The sequence below is a fragment of the Zingiber officinale genome, chromosome 9B (assembly GCF_018446385.1).
Source record: "Zingiber officinale cultivar Zhangliang chromosome 9B, Zo_v1.1, whole genome shotgun sequence".
Lineage (NCBI taxonomy): Eukaryota > Viridiplantae > Streptophyta > Magnoliopsida > Zingiberales > Zingiberaceae > Zingiber > Zingiber officinale.
Window position 1 is genome coordinate 76,616,036 of NC_056003.1, and position 23,928 is coordinate 76,639,963.

Consider the following 23,928-nt stretch of genomic DNA (forward strand, 5'->3'; position numbering starts at 1 on the left):
GATCATAGCATCAGTTTTCGATTTCCAATCTGTTAACAACAATCCACTAAGCTTCCTCTCTTATCAACGCATTCACTTATATGTTTACTAAATTGGGATTTCTGAATTCAAGAACATAATAAGACAGAAATGAAACTGATTCATAAGTTCTGATTGGATGCTTAAATTTCTGAATATGTGTAAGTAGAATTCTGAAATTAATGTTAATTCAATGTGCCAATTCACATCACAGAATCTACAAATTCAGTAACCCCTTTTCCTTCCAGCAATCCTTGAGAAAAACGTCATTAGCCACTCTTCAATCCTTGATTTCAATAGAGTACACTTCCCCCACACTTAATCCTTTGTTCATCTTAGCAATCTAACTCATTAAGATAGTCAACCAAAACTCTCATAATGGAATGAAGATAAGGCAAAGTGATCAAGGGTTAAAATGTTAAATGAGAATGTTTCAAGAAAATTGTGGAGAAAGAAATTAGAATTTATGATGAAACAAGAATGACAAACATCCTTCCTTTTCATGCATACAAATGCTATTGTGACTTTGAAAAGAAGCTAAGCAAGTTCTAGAGTTTCAATTGTTGTAAGTGCATGTCACACAAAGAAAATAATGGTGTATAGGCTTAAAGTGGACCTCACTAGGTATTTTTATGCAATCAAGCTTGATTAATCAAAATAGAATCCTCTACCAAATTAACCAATACCATGTAAGAAAAACATCCAATCATGTCAAATGACCTAAAATTGATGATCAAATTTAAGAAGCTTTTACCATCTTAAAAATATTACTTAGAAAATTCCCATGGTGACTTTTATTCAAATGAAATGCTATGTATACTAAACCAAAATGCAATGTATGGAAATAAAATTGCAAAATGTATAAACAAAGTGCAAATGCAAAGTATGAAACTAAAATGCAAATGAAAAGTATTAAACTAAAGACACGTATAAAGCAAGAATTTATTAACAAAGCATGAATTAAAATGCAAAAGAAAGCTAAATTGGAACTAACTCCCCTTTCATTCCCGGTGGTTGAAGAAGGTTTAGATGAAGAAGCCACCCCGGAAGTGGAGTAATCATGGTTCCACTCAAATTCTTCTTATTCATCCTTTTTCCTTTGAAAATTTCTTCCGGAGGTCGTACACGGTTCAGTTTTAACACCCACTCCGGAAGCTTATGTTCTCCTACACAATCAATAAAAGAAAACACCTCCCACACACATGTGGGATTAAAAGAAAATAGGAGAATATTAGTGTGGGTAAAACATATATCAAGAAATGCATCACATCTAATAAAATCAATAAATGGTACCTCTATGAAATTCTCTAATGTATCACAAAAAATACTCACATTGTCATGTCGAAAGGTACCTGGAGTGGTGATTGTTACCTCCTTATCATCAAATAACTGCTCAGATTCTAATTCTGGTGAATGTACAACTTCATGTAGTGATTCTTGGGTGCTTGGCTCCATAGCACAAGTCCCTACACTTACATCCTCCATTCTTGGTGATTCTTGAGGTAATGCTTCCAGTAAGCACTCCCCTACACTTATATCATCTTCTGCAACAAGACCTGCATCACTCACATCATCTAAAGCAACATCATCAGTAGATTCAGAATTATGTTCAACTACATCATCACAACAATTAAAAGTACTTAAATAATCTAGTGAAGAAGTAGATTTAGTGTCAGGCCTGACAAGATCACTACTATCCACCTCTTCACTGGCTCTTTGTGCTTGTAACTGATTAATAGATGATGATATCTGATCTAACTGACTCTGTATATTCTGTATCCTTGCAAATTGCTGCTCTTGATGCTCTCTCATTTGTTGCATAACTTCATTACATTTCCACATTGCCTCTTCAATTTGATCTTGTGCATCCTCATACTTATTCCGTTGCTCCATAGGTAGGTAGAACTGAGTCTGAGGCTGATAAAAATAATTCTCCATCCCATCTCCAAAATACTGATAAAATGGATCCATGGTCACATGAATTTCCTGTTCTTACACTGAAACACTAGCAAATAAAATCAGAAGACTCAGGAACAAATAAAATCAAACACATGGATATATAAACATGAAATCAATCAAAACAATCCTAAAATTACTAAACATTGTATTTTTTTTCTCCCCGGCAACGGCGCCAAAATTTGATAGATGCCTAAAATCTATATTAAATGTCACAAATAGGCTTATCAAATTAACAATTTAATATTTCACTGAACCCCTTAATTAAACAATAATGTTGTAGTAACGAGCCCAGGATCGATCCGAGGAACCAACGGTAGAATGTAATTTAGGATTGTCTTTTTATTCCTATTTTTGGGGTTTTCGATATAAAAATGGAGTTGGGGGTTTAAAAGCTTTAAATCTAAATCTAACAGAGGAAAAACACAGCAATTAAGAAATTAATCTAAAGCAAGAGTGAAATCTACTTGTGTGCCAACAATCAAAACATAATGCATTGTCACCCTACATTATAATTTAATCATTACCACACTTAAACTACATATGAAATTACAAGACAGAAATAAAATCTAATCTAAGCAGAATTTAAACCCTAACTTAGAACTTAAACACTGAACAATTAACTAAGCATCAAACAAGAATAAAACTAAATTGTATCAATGAAATTACAACTACCAAACATGAATTAAACTTCAACAAAACAAAGAAATGCTAAATTGCAATGATAAGAACTTAACAAACATAAAAGGAATATGTTCTAAGCTGTAAAAACACTAATAAAACGAAATAAATCCTAACCAATCCAACTCACAACCAATTCCACAAGTTTCACACTCAAGCCGTCACACAAGAGTGCCAAAGTCGAGACCACCCAACTCTGGACCTCAGTGGAGACTCTCTACAGCGTATCAGTTCCAGGATTGCTCAAGAACGCCGACGGACCACCCCCGACGAGCTAGAACAAGCCAAAACCCAAGAAAATGCCGAAAATCTGGAAATCTGCCTCTGGATCTGATGGAAGGCTGTGGAACGCGGATGAACGTCGAGTGAAGCTCAATAACGCCGGCGGACCACCTCCAAGCGCCACTGATGAGAATCGGAGTCGCCGATTGGAAGACCACCTCCAAATCGAGCTGGAACAGAGAAGATCTGAGAGCAGATTTCCGTCGGAGAGAACACCCAACGACGGTTCCAAATGATCGGGATGAGCTGCTGTAGAAATTATCCACCGAGGTTGAAGCTTTGGAAATGGATTGGAGAAGGAAAGGGGTCGGAATCCGGAGAAACGCCGCGGGGACGAAGCTGCTGTGCGTGGAGGATTCGACGAAGGAAGCTGGGTACTGTAGCTTCTGTTTTGAATCAGATCTGGATCTGAACGGACGGCTGGGATTGATTTGGAGCTAAATCAACGGTGAAAGTTTGCCCAAAATCCGATCTGAAGGTACTGATATTGATCTAGGGTCTGGATCTACTCTCCCGTAGGTCGGATCGATCAGATCATCACTGGATGGCCCGGATCTGCACAGTCGTCATTGAACGGTCCAGATTAATCCGGCTGGATCAATGGCTGGATGAACTCAGATCTGGATCAAAACTTCTGGATCTTCATCAATGGCTTAGATCTGCTCCCCATTAGGTTGGATCGGCCAGATCTTCAACGGATGGTTCAGATCTGTCCTATTCTTGATGAACGGTCCATAATGCTTCAAAGCTTGATCTTCTTGTTTGGACTCCGATTCGAGCCCAATTTCGGTCCAAATAGATCCAAATTTAATATCCTTTGATGCCTGCAAAATAAGAATTAAATATTAGCATCAAATAGCACCAAAAATAATATAATTTGTAATTAAGTCTAAAAATACACACTATGCACAAAATGTGATATAACCATGATTTAAACTATGAAATCAACATCAAACCATGCATATATGAATCAAAATAATACAGTAAAATCATGGTTATCACGCCCTCAAACAGCGGCGGGAAATTTCCCGCCGCCCACTTAAGGCGCCTTGAGGAGCCCTTAAGGCGCCTCCAAAGGCGCCTTAAAGAGACCTTAAGGCGCCTTAAACCTTTCTTTTTGTCACGAACAGAAGCGTTTTTCGTTTCTGTTCATGTTCTGCCGCAAGCCGACTCCTTGCAATTCTTCCCAACCAAGGCGCCTTCTACCTGAATCCTTTCCTTTCATTCCTAGCTATGCCTCCTAGGTATAACCTAAACCCTTTTCAATCATTTATTTCCTACATTCTTTGCTAGTTTTGCAATTTTGCTTGTATAATGTCAACGATAGGAAGCGTCGTATTGTGGATACTCCTCTTCCAGTAGGGCCTTTAGAGTATATAATCAAAATACCTTGAAGGTTGAAGAAACAACTAATGTAATATTTGATGAAGAAAACAACCTATCCAATATAAATGAAAATATTGACATCACCCTAAGAGCTATAGAAGATGATGAAATTCAACCTAACCTTAATGAGTCAGAAGAACTAGTTTCTGACCCACAGACGAGACCAACTAGAGTAAGTACCTCTCACCCACCTGACCAAATTTTGGGTGACCCAAAACTAGGAGTCAGAACTAGATCATCCTATAGAAACCTTAGTCAGATTGCCCTTATTTCTAAAATTGAACCTAAGTCTATAGAAGAAGCCCTTCCTGACCCAGACTGGATCATTGCAATGCAGGAAGAATTAGCACAATTTGAGAGAAACCAAGTCTGGGACCTTGTACCTAAACCCACAGATAAATCAATAATAGACACCAAATGGGTTTTTAGGAACAAGTTGGATGATCACGGTGATATAATAAGAAACAAAGCTAGGCTAGTAGCCAAAGGGTTTAGTCAAGTCGAAGGCTTAGACTATGATGAAACCTATGCTCCGGTAGCTAGACTCGAGTCCATTAGGATGTTATTAGTCTATGCAGCAAATAAAGGGTTCAAATTGTACCATATGGACGTTAAGTCAGCCTTTTTAAATGGATTTATCAAGGAAGAGGTCTACGTAAGCCAACCTCCAGGGTTTGAAGACATAGACTACCCAAACCATGTATTTAAATTAAAAAAGGCGTTATATGGACTCAAACAAGCCCCTAGAGCATGGTATGAAAGATTATCTAATTACTTAATATCCAAAGACTTTAACCAAGGACAAATCGATCCGACCTTGTTCGTGAAAACTATAGAAAAAGACATCTTTATAGCCCAAATCTATGTTGACGACATAATTTTTGGCTCAACTAACTCAAAATTTTTAAAAGAATTTGTTAAATTAATGGAAAGTGAATTTGAAATGAGTATGGTTGGGGAACTCAACTTTTTCTTAGGCTTACAAATAAAACAAACCAAAGATGGAATCTATATTTATCAAACTAAATATGCTAAGGAGTTAATTAAAAAATTCTGCATGGAAAATTCAAAAATTATAAATACTCCAATGGCAATCAACATAAACATTAACTCTGACCCTGAAGGAAAACCAGTTAACCCAAAATACTATAGGAGTGCCATAGGTAGTTTACTTTACCTAACTGCAAGTCGACCCGACATATTGTTTGCAGTAGGTATGTGCGCAAGATACCAATCCTGTACAAAAGAGTCACACCTAACATATGTTAAAAGAATACTTAGGTATATTAAAGGAACTCTAAATGTAGGACTCTGGTACCCAAGAACTTGCACCTTTGACCTTTATGGCTATTCTGATTCAGACTATGCTGGGTGCAAATTAGATAGGAAAAGTACAAGTGGTAGCTGCCAGATTCTAGGTCAATGCCTAATAAGTTGGTCAAGCAGAAAGCAACATTGTGTTGCTCTATCCACTACAGAAGCTGAATACATAGCTCTAGGAGAATGTGCATCTCAATTGTTATGGATGATGCATACATTAAAAGACTATCAACTAGAATATAAAAATACAAAAATCTTTATTGATAATATTAGCTCAATTAATCTGACCAAAAATCCTATTCACCATTCTAGGACTAAACACATAGAGGTAAAACACCACTTTGTAAGAGATCACGTAGCTAAAGGTGAAATTGCACTCAACCATGTTGAGTCCAAATCAAACCTAGCTGACATCTTTACAAAACCCTTACCTGAACTTGAGTTCAGTGCACTTAGAAGACAAATAGGAATGTGTTAGGTAGAGTAGGTGTCTCATCTTGTTTTTATTATTATTTTTGAAATTCTAAGAAAAATAGTTTTCAAAATTCCAATTTTTTTTTACTTTTCAAAAAGTTGGACCTAGCCTAAGCTTACCCCCTAGAAATCATGTTCCCCTAGATTTAAGCCAAAGCATCTCACAAACACCTAGGCATACCTTGATTGTGATTGAAAAACATAGAATGGCGTGAGATGCATAGGGTAAAGCCTGGACTCAAGAATGCTTATATCTGTGCATCGATATGAGTCTGAGCGTTAAATATACAATATACATCAATCAAGTTAAGTCTTCCAGCTCTAGTCAAATTTATCTAGACCAAAGTGACTTAACTTGACTAACCATGTGAAACCTGTTGCCCTGTAGACAATCAGCAAGTAGCTAAAGGTTAGACAGTTGGTAAAGGATACTCAATTTTCTAGTTAAGCATGTTTGATCTTTAGGGCTCATGCTTGGACTTAAGGACCAACTGACTTTGAATGAATAATCAAATTTTTAGCTACATTACTCCCTCCTTGTCCTAAATCTAAATATTGTTCGAACTTTAGCTAAGTTTACTCTTAACCTAAGTTTTCAAAATTCAATACTTGTAAAGAGCTAAGCTAAGTTCCAATCTTAATTTTCAAACCTTGTTGAACTTAGCTAACTTTGAAATCTAACTTTGTAAATTCCTGCACAGTTTTTCAAAACTTAACTCAGTACCTTCAAAGATTAAAAAGCAACTTTTCTCCTGAGTAAGAATTATATTTTTACTAACTTTTAAAATCTATCAAAAAGATACACTTCCTAACAGTTTTATAATGTTAACTAAGTTTCCAAAGAGCTAACATCATCTTTTCACTTAGCTAAAAATAAGAAATGACTGTTAAGTGGTCTCAAAATCTAGTTATTCAAATGTCTATTATTGCTTATTTTTTATATATGGCAAAGGGGGAGAGTAGCAAAAATGTAAATGTAAAATTCAAATTTAAATTAATATAAAAGGGGGAGCAACAGTTAAGTGGGAGCATATAGTTTATGCTAAAAATAGTCTATGCTAAAACTTTAAATTCGTAGGGTTTACTTTAGCAAATTTGCTTTGTTAAATGTGTTCATCTATTCTAGCAAATTTGCCTGTGTTAAAAGTGTTCATCTATTTGTTTGTTTACTTAACTTTGAATTTGAGTTGCCATAATCAAAAAGGGGGAGATTGTTGGTGCGGGAAGCATCCGACGATCGAACTCGTGTTTTGATAATGGCAAAGGATTCAAAGTTAAGGTGTCTTGTATTCTAACAAGTCTACTTGAGGATTTCAGGAAAGTCCTAGCTGCGGTTAGGCAAAGGGAAAAAAACCCTAGGGGGTGGTAACCCTAGGTCATAGGGGGTGGTAACCCTATGCGGAAAGTCTTGGCAGGTCGATGACTTTAGGCAAAAGTCCTAGGGGGTGGTAACCCTAGGTGGAAAGTCCTGGTGTCGCGAACTAGGTGAAAGACTGGACTAGCCGGGAAGCAGATGTCCAGCAGAAAGTCCGGAAGTGCCGAGTGCTGAGCAAAAGTCCAGTCGATCTGGAGGATCGACTGGCAGCAGGTAAATCTCCTGAGTGGAGTGGTGAGGACGCGTTCTCCGTAGAGGGAACAGTAGGCGTCGAGTCGACCTAGGGTTTCCGGTTGGAAATCCGAAGTCAGACCCGGACAGTCCGGAGACTGTCATAAACATTCTTTATTATCCATACTGTTATTTTGTGCTAACTTTGTGTTGCAGGATATTGTTTGGGAATAACATGTCTTGCAGGTACAAAATAACGAAGTCTTTCCTCGGATGAACAGTGTCCGAGGCGCCTCCATGGAGCTTGGAGCCGCCTCGGGTGCAAAAGCTGACTTGGCTGTGAAGCTTCAATGGAGGCGCCTTGAAGGGTGTATAAGGCGCCTTGGAAGGTGCCTTGAGCAGGGTATAAGGCGCCTTAAACAGATGAAGTTCGACCAGTTCAAGTTTCATCCACACGGAGGACTCGGCAGCATGGAGGCGCCTTGAACAGCCTTCAAGGCACCTTGAACACCCTTTATAAGGGGGTTTCGACCAGCACTTCAAACAATCAAGTTCCAGGCTTTCTTTCTTCAACGTGTTGCTAACACAATCATTCCGAAGTGCTGCTGCAACATTCCGACGACCCGGAGCTCTATTTTCTTCTTTCTTAAGTTGTCGGTACAAAGTTATTTTAATATTTTCATTGTAATTTGTAATTCTTATCGAGCTTATAGTTGTTACCCACCAGAAGCGATCAAGGATCGCGGGCCTTCGAGTAGGATTAGGCTCCGAACGAAGTAAATCCTCCGTGTTCTTCTGTGTGTGTTTCTCTATTTCATTTCCGTTGCATTAATTTCTGAACGAGGTTTTAATTACTCTGATAGTTTTACGATTCCGATAAAAGAACGATTTAGCCACGAGCGCTATTCACCCCCCTCTAGCGCGGTCTCGATCCAACAGTTATTAATGGACTTGAGTTGGGTGTTTGGGCCAAACACAGGAAGCTCAAGCCCATCAGGAGGCCTAAACAAATTCCTCCTCTAGGTTCCTGTTGTAGCCTCTATATAAAGCCTCGCATCTACCCATCCATAACTTGGTTTGGTTTAACTTGGTTTTGGTTTGGTTTTCTCTATCCTCCTAGGGTCAGCGACAAGGTTATAGAAAGGGAGATTTTTTCTAAACAGAATTATGTTATTTTTCTTTCTTTGTAACCGACGGCAAAGGTTATAAAAGGAGTAGGTGGTGCCCCTAAAACCTAATTTTCCCACAAGCCTCCTTTTCTCCTTACCTAGGGTAGGCGGCATCCCACCTCTTCCTTGGTGGTCGGCGCTCCTTGGTGGTCGGCACCCCTCCTCCTTGGTGGCCAGCGGATTGGAGAAGAAGAAGAAGAGAAGTAAGAAGATTAGAAGACGCCCCATCCTAGAGCCTCCTTTTGTAACCGGCAATTTGGAGAAATGAGAGGAAGGGTGGTTGTTGTCTTGGTAGATCGTCGCCCACACGACGTCCAAGAAGAGGAGAGGAATATAGCAGAAGATCAAGAGATCTTTAGCTACAAAGGAAAGTTACAATTAGTTCTTTAATTCCACAGCGTAATTAGTTTAGTTTTCTTTGTATCGATTTAAATACCAATACAAGAGGCCAGCGATCTTGTACTTCGATCAAGGTGTGCTATGATCATTTAAGAACTTGTTTGATTGATCAAACACATGTTTGATCGAACATGCGGGTTACTATGAAAAGTTCTATTCTTGTATAATTATTTTTTGCACAGGGAAATTTAAACAGAACGGAATTCTAGCACCTTCATAAGGTTCCTTCCTACCATGACATTCTTCGTATATAGTGTTAACTTCCGCAAGTGTACGGATATGTCGCAAGTAATAATAAAAGATATCGAATCCATAGGGACTGGAATAAGCACTAAAGATGTCTCAAAGTGAGTTAGCTAAACAACCAATCAATTGATTTACAAAGTCTAAGTGTAACTATGAAAGGTAAACAAAAGAATGAAAGAATAAGAAACAAGAATTAGGGCAATGATAAAGGTATGTTCTAGGAGTTTCGGTTTCTTTGTAATGTTATTCAATGTAATGATCTACCAAATCTTATTTCTCAATTGTCCACCGCTTGTAGAAGGTTGTCGGTCCCCTCTTGCAATAGACAACCGGCCTAGGACTAAAATATATCTAAATGCGATCAATTAGGAATGAACCCTATGTTGTCCTTACACGGGCTTGCCTATCACGTGCGTCCCTCGGAAAATCAACATAGAAACCACTACTTTTCAACCTTATTAGATATAAAGATTAATGCATCCAATCCATCCTACCCTCTTGAAATACCTAATTTCTATCTCAAGATTACCTCTCAAACGTCCTTACACGGGTATGTTCCTGTCACAAACGTCCCTCGAAAAATTGAATGAGACACAATCCATACAAGATCCACAAGATATTCAAACATTCAACCAAGCATGGTAATTAAGCCATAATCACAACAATCCACACAAGAAAGAATAGATACAAAACAGGGCAAAATCATAGAAATAGAAATCTTGGCAAATCCACAAGAGTCTACATCAAATATTCATTACAAATACTCCCTCCATCCTAGAACAAGAGATCTAATCCATGGAACAAAGAAAGAATCCAAATGAAGAAGAAAAGATAAACATCTTGATCCCCAAATCCAAGAAAGATAGGGAAGAAAAGCTTATCTATGATGAATACCATCTTCGGATCCAATCCTCACTCCCCGGAGTTGAAACATTGAAGATCCACCCTTAGAATCGCCGGAATCCCTCCAAGAAGGTGGAGGAACACCCAAATCTTGAATTCCCCCCAAAAAGGGAGAAGATCTCCCTTCAAATCTTGAAGAAACCTTTATATAGAGGTGGTGTTCGGGTGCCACACGGCCCCGAGGCACGGCTGTGTGAGGTTCACACTGCTAGAGCCATTTCCTTCTCTGCCAACCTTACACGATCGTGTGTGGTACACAGCAGTGGCTTACTTCTGCCAATGCTCCCCTTGCACAGGTCATGTAGATCTACACGGGCTGCACTGCCTCTGGCTTTGGAAACCTGGCACAGCCGTGCGGTGTACACGGCCAGGGCCCTTTTGCTCGCTGGAAGTCCTGCACGGTTGTGTGATGCACACGGCCAGGGCCTTCCTAGTCTCTGGAAATCTCACATGGTCGTGTGGTGTGCACGACCAGGGTTCCATTTGGCTTCAAATCTTTACATGACCGTGTGAGGTTTACACGGCCTTGGCAACTTCCATCTCTGCTGCATCCACACGGCCAAGGAACTCCACACGGCCTGGGCAACCCCCCATGGCTGGGTCGTGTGGCTCACAGGGCCTGTGCCTTTCCTCCTTGTTCAAGTGTCAAAATCTTCTCCAAATTCGACTCCTGTGTACACAAAATGCACAAAAGCAGATCTCCAAACAAAAAGAGTAAATATGCTCAAAAGGAAAGATGGAAGTACGAAAGTGCATAGATAGAGCATGTACAAAGTATGTGAATGTGCGTCAAAACATGCTAAACAAGTGTATACAATCTACGCACATCACACCCCCAGACTTAAACCTTTGCTTGTCCTCAAGCAAAATGCTGCAATCTAAATTCATATGTTCTACAATGCTCTCATATCCCTAATGCATTCTCCTAGCTCTATCAAAAGGATTCATTAGTAAGCATGATCATGAAAACAAATTGAGTTTGGCTCAAGCATAAGTACCCTATGCACAGTGTAAAAACAACTCAAAACTCTTCAAGTTTCAATCTATGTCCTAGTCAAGTCGTCATCAAGTTTGAATTCCTAATATTTCCAGTGATAGGCACTTACTTTCCACACACTTAGTTCATATTTCTCAATCAACCCAAGGTCTCAAAGGCGTGCTCAATCTCAAGAGAAGCTAAGCAGTCATTTCCCTAGTAACCAAACTCGGTCTCAAAGGGGTGACTAGCTAGATTCTACTCATGACAACTATTTTTTATATCCCTTATTCACTTTTTTTTTCCTCTATTTTTTCACACTTTTTTTTTCATAAGTATTTGCATTGTACAAATCTTATTCATAAATGTATTTTTGGCACAAATGTTAGGATATTTTGATTTTTCCAAATGAGCTTACATGAGTTGAGCCTCATCTAGTAACCAAAATGAAGTTTGAGAAATCACCATGGAAACCAAGTACTAAACAAACAAGATGAATCATGACTATTTCAATAAAATCAACCATTCAAGCATCAAGTATAGGTGTAGTGAAAATAAGATCCTTAAGGTCAAGCCAAGACTAAAACTCATCTCCATATGATACTTAGTTTATATCATGCTACCCAAGATAGAGAAAAGAGGTACATTAAGCATACTAATAACATCACTTAAAACACCATGAATCTAGATAATGAACGTGCTAATATTTAATCTTGAAGACAAGAAAGCATATAAGTGAAGTTTTGATGTTCTCAAGATGTATGCCACAAGATTTTCAAAAGATAGTCAAATGACTATCAAAACAAGCAAAAACTGAAAACTAGAATGCAAAAAGAAAAATCAGGTTTGACACCCCCCCCCCCAGACTTAAAATTTTCATCGTCCCGATGAAATCAATATGGTGGAGGAGGTGGAGGTGGAGGAGGATGAGGAAAAAGATTCCTACGACGTGGTTGGCCAATGGGAAAACTAGGGAAACCCGGAGTTTTGATCAGGATTATATGATACTCAAACAAAGCATCTACTTGTTGGCTAGTGATACTCATGCTTTGCATAAAATCTCTCATTCTAGCTTGATCCGTATCATAATCCTGGACAAATTCAGCCACTTGACCTTGAAATTGAAAATTCCTCGTGGATCGAAAGTGCCCTTGTACTTCTCTAAACTGATTATCTAATAAAGAGAAGCGACCTTCCAACATTCTTCGTTGGACATCATGCTTCTCATGAAGTGATTCTAGAGAAGTACGAGAATCAGAAAAATCAAATTTGGAGGGACCCATACCATAAGCAAAAGAATGCCTAGCAGGATCCGAGTGTCCGGAAGGCTGTGGGTATCCAGATGTCGAGGGCTCAATATGTGGCTCTGTGTCTCCGGATATGGAGGGGACATTCTCGGGGTCTACATCAGTGATTACCCAATTAGCTGGGTTATGAATGGAAGTTCGTTCGGGACAAGGAAGAGGTAGAGGAAAACGATTCCTCCTAGGAAATGTGAAACCGTTCTCATCCTGAATAATCATTTTCATGGCAAGACATGCATCCATGTCGATCATATCATTGCCATGAATAACTTCCAACCCATCTAAATCAAGTTCTAAGTTAATTGCTATTTGAGTAATCAACCCATCAAGTACTATTGATCCCGAAGACGCCCTTGCAGCTCTCACTAAGGTTTGCAGAAAATGAAAACCGGAATCAAAATCAACCTTACGCAACATGGCCCATAGAGCATAAAGTTCTACTTTTTTAACAACTCCATCACTTTCCCCTCTACCAAAAATAGTTTTGCTCATGACACGATGTAGGTATCTAAAAATAGGGTTTTACATGTGAGAAGCCTTGGCTCTAGAGGGCTCATAGGGATGATCTAATCCGGTGATAGAATTTCAAAAATTATTCCAATTTAACCTAGAGTCAAACCTCCGAGATCTACCGAAAGATAATCCAAAACAAGTGTTAAAATCACTAAATGTCCATTGAAATTCTTGATTCATTAGTCTAAAGGTTATCTTGCCAACATAATCATCCTCATTGGCAAAATGGACATCTAGTGAACTTAGAAACTCCAAAACAAGGCGAGGATAAGTAGGTAGATGTGTGTACAACATATCACTCCAATCTAGGAACCCAATCATCCAGTCTATATCATCCCTAATTCCCATCACATCAAAACGGTTGGGTCCATATACCTAGTACACACAATCTTTCTATTGACAAGAATTGCAAATCTAGTAATTTGATCATCATTTCTAAATACGATATTGAATTCGTTGTCATTACCTTCGTTACGTGAGGTCCTCTTTCCTTTGACTTGCACCGGTTGTTTCCCCTTATCTTTGGATGACTCCTTCCCTTTATCTCCACTACTAGATCCACCACCACCCTTGCGAAGTCTCTTCAATAGGTTGGACATATTGTCAAGCTTGAGTGGGGAAGGGTACTGTTTAGGGTTGGAGGAACTAAATCTTGAGGAAATAGATCTTAGGGTTATGAAAGTGGAGATCTTGGATCTAGGAGAAGAGAAGAATCTAGATCTAGGTGAAGTTTGTGGAGAAGAAAGGGTTTTAGGTCTAGATCTGAAAAAGTTTGGAAGAAAGGTTGAAGAAGAGAGGAGTTTTTGGAGAGAAAAGGGTGTTGAGATGAGGAGGGTGTGGGGGGGGGGGGGGGGGGACACGGCCTGGATCTAGCTTTGTATAGGAGACACGGCCTAAATAGGTTTCTTCACACGGGTCATGTAGATCTACACGGCCCCTGCCTTCTCCTTCTCGGGTTGAGTCACACGACCGTACCAATTGGCACGGCCATATACTTCTTCCTCTCAGCTAACCTTGCATGGCCGTGTTTGGGACACGGCCTCACCAACCTCCTTCTCTAGAATCAGCACACGGTCGTGTTTGATGACATAGCCAGTGTATGCTTTCGCACTGGTTCCTTCACACGGCCGTGTGTGAGACACGGTCGAAAAGTTTTCCTCCTCTGGATTCTTCACACGGCAGTGTCTGGGACACGGCCATGTACCTCCTCTTCTCTGGAGACTCCACACGGGTGTGTCATGTAGACACGGCCCAAGCATCTCCCTTCTCTGCACCATAAGCCTGGTCGTGTACAGCACACGACCATGCTCTGTTTTGCTCCAATTGATGCTTCTCCTCTTTCCTAGCTCTTCCAACACTTCCATGCCCATGAAGAAGTCATGGCCAGCTCATGGAAGTGAAATTTCAACCTAAAAACAAAACAAAAACCAAGTAAAAAACACTACTAATGAATAATAGAGACATGGAATGAAACTAACTAAAAAAACCATTGGGTTGCCTCCCAAGAAGTGCTTGTTTAAGGTCTTTAGCTTGACCAATCTTGATTACTCCTCTCTTTTTCTTGCCCTTGGAGGGCAGACATATTAGTCATTTTTGTTGGGAGGTCTCCTCCCAACATCTTCCGCCATAATATTTTCTTTGTTTGGCGGCCTCCCATGAGGATGGAAATTCCATTCCTCCAATTTGTAAATGCTTACCCTGCTACAAGCATTTAAGAGAGAAGAGACATGGTTAGAGGCTTTAGATAAATCATATTCCAACCGTTCCTTACCGATTACCAAATAAAGTTTATGATTCTTAACATCTATGATAGCTCCTGCTGTAGCAAGGAATGGTCTTCCCAATATGATAGGGATTTTTGGGTCCTCCTCCATGTCTAACACAACAAAATTGGCGGGAATTATACTTCCACTTACTTCTACCGGCACATCTTCAACGATACCCATAGGGTACCTGCAGGAGTGATCAGCAAGTTGTAGTGCCATGGTAGTAAGTTTAAAGTTTTTGAGACCTAATTTATTACAAATAGAATAAGGAATGAGGCTAACACTTGCCCCTAAATCATAAAAAGCTTTCTCAATAAATTCAATTCCTATATTGTAAGGAATATAAAAGCTTCCGAGGTCTTTCAACTTTGGGGAAGTGTTCTTTTCAAAAAAAGTGTTGCATTCCTCTGTAAGTACAATGGTCTCTATATCTCCTTTCCTTCTCTTATTTGACATGATGTCCTTCAGGAATTTGGCAAACTTGGGCATTTGAAGGATTGCATCAATGAGTGGAACTTCAACACATATTTCTTTTACCTTCTCCAAGAATTTGCCAAACTCCTCAACCTTCTTTAACATAATAAGTCTTTGAGGAAAAGGGACTACTATACTTTGATGGTTAAGTGGAAGAGTCTCTTCAACCTTAGTGGTACTCTCCTCATTATCTTAAATCTGATTTGGTGTTGGAGGAGAGAGCTCTTCTTCAGTGTGCATCCCTTTTGGAGCAGTCACTTGGGGATCTCCCAAGGTCCGTCCGCTCCTAAGCTCAATTCTGTTGCAGTGCTCCATAGAATTGACATCAGGCTTGCCAGGTAATTGTCCTGGTGCTCTAGAAGATGAGGAAGCTAGTTGGGCAATCTGACTTTCTAAAATCTTTTGATGTCTATCAGAATTATCCTTTCTCTGAGTAAGCTTTAAAATGTCTTGTTTCATTTCATTCTGAGTGGACATAATTTCTTCAAACATCTTTTCAATTTTAGACGTAGGAAAGCCTTGAGAAGATTGTTACTGAAAATTTTGCTGCTCGGACTGAAAATTAGTTCTTGCCCCCATAGATGGTCCTTGATCTTGATTATTTCTGTAGGAAAAATTAGGATGACTTTTCCATCCAGGGTTGTAGGTATTTGAGTATGGGTTGTTCTGCCTTTGATTGAAACCCATGATTGCATCACATTGCTCTAATTGATTGATTTATGCAGTGATAGCTCCAAATGGACATGAGTCATTTGAATATTCAAAACTTCCACATACTTCACAAGAAGACACAATGGCATTGACCGTACTTGAGCTAGCTCCCATATTCTCAAATATTTTTGTAAGAGCATCCAGTTTTACAGCCAATAAGGTCACTACATTAACATCAAATTTTCCTAATGCTTTCGTTGTTGGGTTCATACAAGAATAGGCACCACTTCTTTCATTAGCCCATTGATGGTGGTTTTGTGCTACACTCTCAATTATCTCCTCGGCTTCATCCAAGCTCTTATTCATAAGTGCCCCTCCAGCAGCTGAATCAAGGGACACTTTTGTATGATAATTAATGCCATTATAAAACATATGTAGCACTAACCACCTTTCCAAACCATGGTGTGGGCATTGTCTGAGCATACTATTGTATCTATCCCAAGCTTCAAATAAAGATTCGGAGTCTGCTTGTTTGAAGCTTGCAATAAGATTCCTCATATGAGCTGTTTTACTTGGAGGATAGAATTTGTCAAGGAATTGTTGCTCACATTGCTCCCATGTGGTGATGCTATTTGGAGCCAAAGAATTCAGTCATTGCTTGGCTCTATCTCTTAAAGAAAACCCAAATAATAGTAGGTGCACTGCCTCTGAAGGAACACCATTCATTTTCATTATGCCACATATTTCGTAGAAGACTTCCAAGTGTTGATTTGGGTCTTCATGCGGTCCTCCACCAAACTGATTTTGCTGCACCATAGATATAATTGTAGGTTTGATCTCAAAATTGTTTGCTTCAAGTGAAGGCCTTGAAATACTAGATCGAAAACCCCTAGCATAAGGTGATGCATAATCCTTTAGTGGTCTATTCACCATAATAGAATGTTCTTGTTCTTCTTGTTGTCCTTGCAGAATTTTTCTTCTATGAAATGTTCTGTCTATCTCAGGGTCTAGAGGAAGAAGTTCTCCTGCAAAGTTAGATCTTCATATACACAAGAACAAGATAGCAAGATATGTTTATAAAAGAAAAGGAAAGAAAGAGACTAAATCCAAAGAAAACAGAGAAAAGTTAGACAAAAATGTTAGAATAAAAAAAAAATATTACAAAATTAGAATCACGACAAAAAGAATTGACAAAAATGTTATGCAAGAAAGGAAAAACTTATGAAAATAGAATTATAACAATCAGTTACAACTATGAAAATGAAAAGAAAAGTTATGTCTAGTCTAACTCAATTGATAATCCCTAATGTTATAGCGCAGTACCCGGCAACGGCGCCAAAAACTTGTTAACCTCCGCAAGTGTACAGATATGTCGCAAGTAATAATAAAAGATATCGAATCAACAAGAACTGGAATAAGCACTAAAGATGTCTCAAAGTGAGTTAGCTAAACAACCAATCAATTGATTTACAAAGTCTAAGTGTAACTATGAAAGGTAAACAAAAGAATGAAAGAATAAGAAACAAGAATAAGGGCAATGATAAAGGTATGTTATAGGAGTTTCAGTTTCTTTGTAATGTTATTCAATGTAATGATCTACCAAATCTTATTTCTCAATTGTCCACTGCTTGTAGAAGGTTGTCGGTTCCCTCTTGCAATAGATAACCGGCCTAGGACTAAAATATATCTAAATGCGATCAATTAGGAATGAACCCTATATTGTCCTTACACGGGCTTCCCTGTCACGTGCGTCCCTCGGAAAATCAACATAGAAACCACTACTTTTCAATCTCATTAGATATAAAGATTAATGCATCCAATCCATCCTACCCTCTTGAAATACCTAATTTTTCTCTCAAGATTACCTCTCAAATGTCCTTACATGGGCACGTTCCTGTCACGAACGTCCCTCGGAAAATCGAATGAGACGCAATCCATACAAGATCCACAAGATATTCAAACATTCAACCAAGCATGGTAATTAAGCCCTAATCACAACAATCCACACAAGAAAGAATAGATACAAAACAGGGCAAAATCATAGAAATAGGAATCTTGGCAAATCCACAAGAGTTTACATCAAATATTCATTACAAATACTCCCTCCATCCTAGAACAAGAGATCTAATCCATGGAACAAAGAAAGAATCCAAAAGAAGAAGAAAAGATAAATATCTTGATCCCCAAATCCAAGAAAGATAGGGAAGAAAAGCTTATCTATGATGAAGACCGTCTTCGGATCCAATCCTCGCTCCACGAAGTTGAAACATTGAAGATCCGCCCTTAGAATTGCCAGAAACCCTCCAAGAAGGTGGAGGAACGTCCAAATCTTGAATTCCCCCCAAAAGGGAGAAGATCCCCTTCAAATCTTGAAGAAACCTTTATATAGAGGTGGGGTTCGGGTGCCACACGACCCCAAGGCACGGCCGTGTGAGGTCTGTTAGTTAGAGCCCTAGAGCCAATCATTTGATGATTGTATGGACTCATGTATATCATATTCTTATATATTAATAAAGGCATTTGTTTGGTTATTATACTTATTTATATTAGTGTCAAATAGACTAAGTATAATAGCGTCCTTGAGTAGAAGGTTCATACCTATATCAATCGATTAGTTGAATCGATAGTGAGATGATATAGGGAACACTACTCTAAATCATTCCTAGTCGAGTATTAGCATTCAGGGACAATGTTAATACAATAAGACTAGCATGTAGGTCAGCTCGATGACTTGATCTCACAAGTCATGTATATAGAGATATCAAGCTGACACATGGGTATGCATTAGAGAATGTATACTGAATGACCCGCCATGAGAAAGTATCATGGATCGTTATATGAGTATCATATACTTTCTCATGTGGCTATTAGTATGACTATTAGTCCTTAGACCTGAAGTCACCATGGATCCCTACATAAGGAGTTATGTACTTTAGTTTCGTCAAACGTCACCCGTAACTGGGTGGACTATAAAGGCGATTACTGGGTATGTAACGAATTATGCAGAGGGATGTGAGTGATGTAGATGGGATCTATCCCTCCCATATGACGGGAGCGACATCGGTATTCTTGATAGAGTGAGACCACTAAGTGCATGGCCATGCCCAAATGAGTCAACATTAGATGTTGAGCTCATTTGATCGAGTGAGTCTACTTGGAGTTCAAGATTTAGATTGATTAGAGGATGGCACGGTCTATGCCTCATATTGATCAATCTAGATGTCTAGGATAGAAGGACACTTGTCATTATTTTGTGAGGAGTCACAATTAGTAGTCACAAGGTGATGTTGGATCTCGACATTCTTGTAACTTGGGTAGTAATGATGTGTTGCTAGATACCGCTCATTACTTATGCTCCTAAATGGGTTTAGGGCATTGCCAACGTTACAAGAACCTATAGGGTCACACACTTAGGACAAATAGATGGAGATTAGGTTCATATGATGAACCAAGAGGGTTAGATTTATTTGATAAATCAAATTGGATTAAGAGTAATCCTAATTGGGCTAACTTGAGTTCGACTCAAGTTGATTCATATATTTAATAAGTCTAATTTAGATTATGACTTATTAAATCAATTTAATTTAATGAATTAGATTCATTATATTAAATTGGCTCGAATCAAATGGTTGGATTAGATCAACCATGGTAGAGATTGTGTCAAGTTTGACTTGACTAGAGAAGGAAGACCAAAGGTCAATTTTGACTTGACCTTTTGCCACCTCATTGGTGAGTTGGCATTAGGTGGACCAATGATGATATTCCACATCATCATGGATGCCACCTCATGGAAGTTACAAATCCATTTTCTTATTAACTTCACATTAATTGCATTTAATGGGGAGTTACACTAGAAGAAAGTGGCCGGCCACTTTGTGAATGAAAGTGAATTCATTTTTCATTCACTTGTGTGCATCTTCTTCCTTCTTCCTCTCAAGCTCTCCCTCTCCCTCTCCTCCTTGCTTGGCCGAATCTCACCAAGGTGCTAGCACACCTTTGTGTGAGGTTTTCTCCACCTACGTGTCCGTGTGGATACTCCTAGAGGACCGGCGCTTGACGGTCTAGAGATCCGGCAACTCCTTGGACGAGCGGGATAAGCGAAAGGCACGCTTCGAAGGTATAACCCTTATCTAGTGTGGATCTAAAGCTTTTACAAACTCGTACAAGAAAAGGTTTTTCGAAAAGTTTTGTTTACGAATCTTTGCACGGATCTACGGCTTTGGGTGACTCGGGGTTTCCGCGACGCGAAAAAGCGGTTTTCGCGGCCCGAAGAACCCAACAGTGGTATCAGAGCCACGTGCAAAGACTTGTACGAGTTCGTTTGTATTTTTATGAAAAATAAACCTTCTGTAATTTTCTGTAAAAATTGAGTTTTTATAGTTTTTATGAGTAATTTTTCCGTAGAAGCGAAGCACAAGTGTCTCGGCACTTGTAGGCTTCGGCTACCGGAAAGTTTTCTTTTAAACGGCTTCGTTTTGCCCCAAATCCATTTGGGACAGCGGGGTCGGGTGCCATTAGATCGCAAAGGAGCAACTCACGATGGTTAGATCGTGGGTAGGGGCATAGCCCCTAACCCCGCAAGGGAATTTGCTTCGCGATTGCACCCGAAATCGCTAAAAACGAACCCGCCGGGAAGATTTTTCCGAAACGGCAATGTCTCGACCCAAATCTTTTTGGGACAGCGGGTTTAGGCGCTGTTGGATCGCAATGGAACCCTCGCGATGGTTAGATCGCGGGTAGGGGCGCTGCCCCTGGGCCCCGCAAGGGGATCCGTTCCGCGATTGCGCCCGAAACCGCTAAACGGGACCGCCGGGAAATTTTATTCATAAAAATTGTAAAAATTATTTTAAAATTATAGAAAATTATGAAAAATATATAATTTTGAATTATATATTAATTTGTGATAGTCATGGCCCAAAGCCCAATATGATTGGTTGTGTTGTAATTCATAATACGGCCTGCGTGCCGTTATGTGTTTGCGAGTGTTGTATTATATTCGCGACCTGCGCGTCGTGCCTTCTCTTATTTTCTTGTTGTAAATTAGATTTAGACTCGAATGTAACTCGAGTTTTAAATTGTAATGTACAAATTGGAGCGGTGGAGGGTCCACACGAGACGGAGTTCCGAGGCGGGCACGAGCAACACAAGGTGGGCAAAGGGAGGAGCTTGAAGAAGCCCTAGGTTGACCAATCGATCTTCTCATTGGCTTGAGAAGATCGTAGTAGGGCCATGACTAAATCACAAATAGATTAATTAATTGCTTGTGTATGTGATGCATATTTAATAAGTAGTTAATTAATTAGTGCCTTACGATTAGATTAGATCTAAGTCGTACACATGATGCACCCTTGCGATTAGATTATATCTAAGTCGTGCACAAGATGCATCCCTTTTCGATTAGATTAGATCTCAATCGACTCAACTCTAATGCCTAACCGTGCCGTGATACCTACCACTACCTCGATCACATGTATTGTTGAATCTGCCAAAGCAGAGCAATACATATTATCTTGGTAGGGTACGGAGGGACAATATTGGTCCCGTCTATCAACGCATGGGTGAATACAAACTCAATTAGATTGAGTATTCATAGTTACTCGGTTGGATCGAGTCAACTATAGGCATTCTTCCAATAGTTGGAAAGATAGGTCAATATCACATCTATATTAACTCTCGGGCGTATTAGCCAAAGCTAACTCGAGTTTTAATATAAATGCGGATATTGATTCTATAAACAAGAGTTGCATAGAGATGTAATTGGTAATCGTTACCTACCAATCATACTAAGCCTTGGGCGTATTAGCCAAAGCTAACTCAAGGGTTAGTATGATGTGGATCTTATCCCACAAGAATTATAAAATTCAGTGGGAGCATCATTTAATTAAAGGCCTAATTAAATGATTTTTAAAGAATATGATATTTATTTCTGCAAATTTTCTGTTGTAGATAACCATGACGTCGAACACGAATTCCTTCTCCCTGCGATCTGTCCTTGAGAAGGACAAGCTCAACGGAGCGAATTTCCTGGACTGGTACAGGAACTTGAGAATAGTTCTCACCCAGGAGCGTAAGCTGTACGTTCTGGAGCAGCCCATTCCGGAGGCTCCTCCTGCCAATGCCCCGCGAGCTGACAAAGATGCTTACAAGAAGCATCAAGATGACGCATTAGATGTGTCCTGTCTAATGCTCGCGACCATGAACTCTGAGCTTCATGAGTTGATGGGCGCTTACGATATGGTTGAGCATCTTCGCCAACTATATCAGGGACAAGCGAGGCATGAGAGATTTGAGATCTCTAAGGCACTGTTTCAGTGCAAGATGTCAGACGGGGCTCCCGTAGGTCCTTATGTACTCAAGATGATTGGGTACATAGAGAACCTACAAAGACTGGGGTTCCCACTTGGCCAAGAGCTGGCCACTGACTTGATCTTGCAGTCCTTGCCAGATAGCTATAGTCAATTCATTCTCAACTATAACATGAACGAGATTGACAAGCCACTGCCCGAGCTACTTAGTATGTTACGAACTGCTGAGATTAACCTTAAGAAGGTTAAGCCCATTCTGATGGTCCAGAAGCACAAGGGCAAGGGCAAGCCCAAAGGTAAGGGAAAGTCCCAAACCAAGGGCAAAGGCAAGGCACTGAAGCCTAAAGGAGGGGTCGCCAAGGATGCTACCTGCTTCCACTGCGGTCAGACCGGGCACTGGAAGAGGAACTGCAAGGTATACTTGGAGGATCTTAAGAAGAAGCGAAGTGAGACTTCTACTTCAGGTATATATGTTATAGAAGTCAATCTATCTATTTCTACATCATGGGTATTAGATACTGGATGTGCTTCTCACATTTGTACTGATGTGCAGGCGCTGAGAAATAGCAGAGCATTGGCAAAGGGCGAGGTGGACCTACGAGTAGGCAATGGAGCACGGGTTGCTGCTGTTGCTGTAGGAACTTATCAGCTATCTCTGCCCTCTGGGCTTGTACTAGATTTAGATGATTGTTGTTATGTGTCTGCTCTTACTAAGAACATAGTTTCAGTTTCTTGTTTAGACAAGAAAGGATACTCTTTTATAATAAAAGACAAATGTTGTTCTGTATATTTAAAAGATATGTTCTATTGTAGTGCACCTCTAATAAACGGACTCTATATTCTAGACCTTGAGAGCCCTATCTATAACATTAGTACCAAGAGGTTCAAGTCAAATGACATGAACCAAACCTACCTCTGGCACTATCGCTTAGGTCATATAAATGACAAGCGCTTATCCCAGCTCCATAAGGATGGTTTGCTGGACTCATTTGATTTTGAATCATATGAGATATACGAGTCATGCCTACGAGGCAAGATGACCAAGACTCCCTTTAGTGGGCACAGCGAGAGAGCGACTGATTTGTTAGGACTCATACATAGTGATGTATGTGGCCCTTTCAATGTTGCAGCTAGAGGCGGTTATAGGTACTTCATCACATTTACTGATGACTTCAGTAGATATGGTTATGTGTATTTGATGACACATAAATCTGAATCTTTTGAAAAGTTCAAAGAATTCAAGAATGAAGTACAGAACCAGCTTGGCAAGAGTATTAAGGTACTTCGATCAAATCGAGGTGGAGAATACTTAAGCCATGAGTTTCGTGACTACTTAGCTGAGTGTGGGATTTTATCTCAACTCACTCCTCCTGGAACACCACAGTGGAATGGTGTATCCGAAAGGAGGAATCGTACCTTATTAGATATGGTACGATCTATGATGAGTCACACAGATCTTCCGACATATCTATGGGGATATGCTCTAGACACGGCAGCTTTCATACTCAACCGAGTTCCATCAAAGGCCGTGATAAAGACACCATATAGGATATGGACTG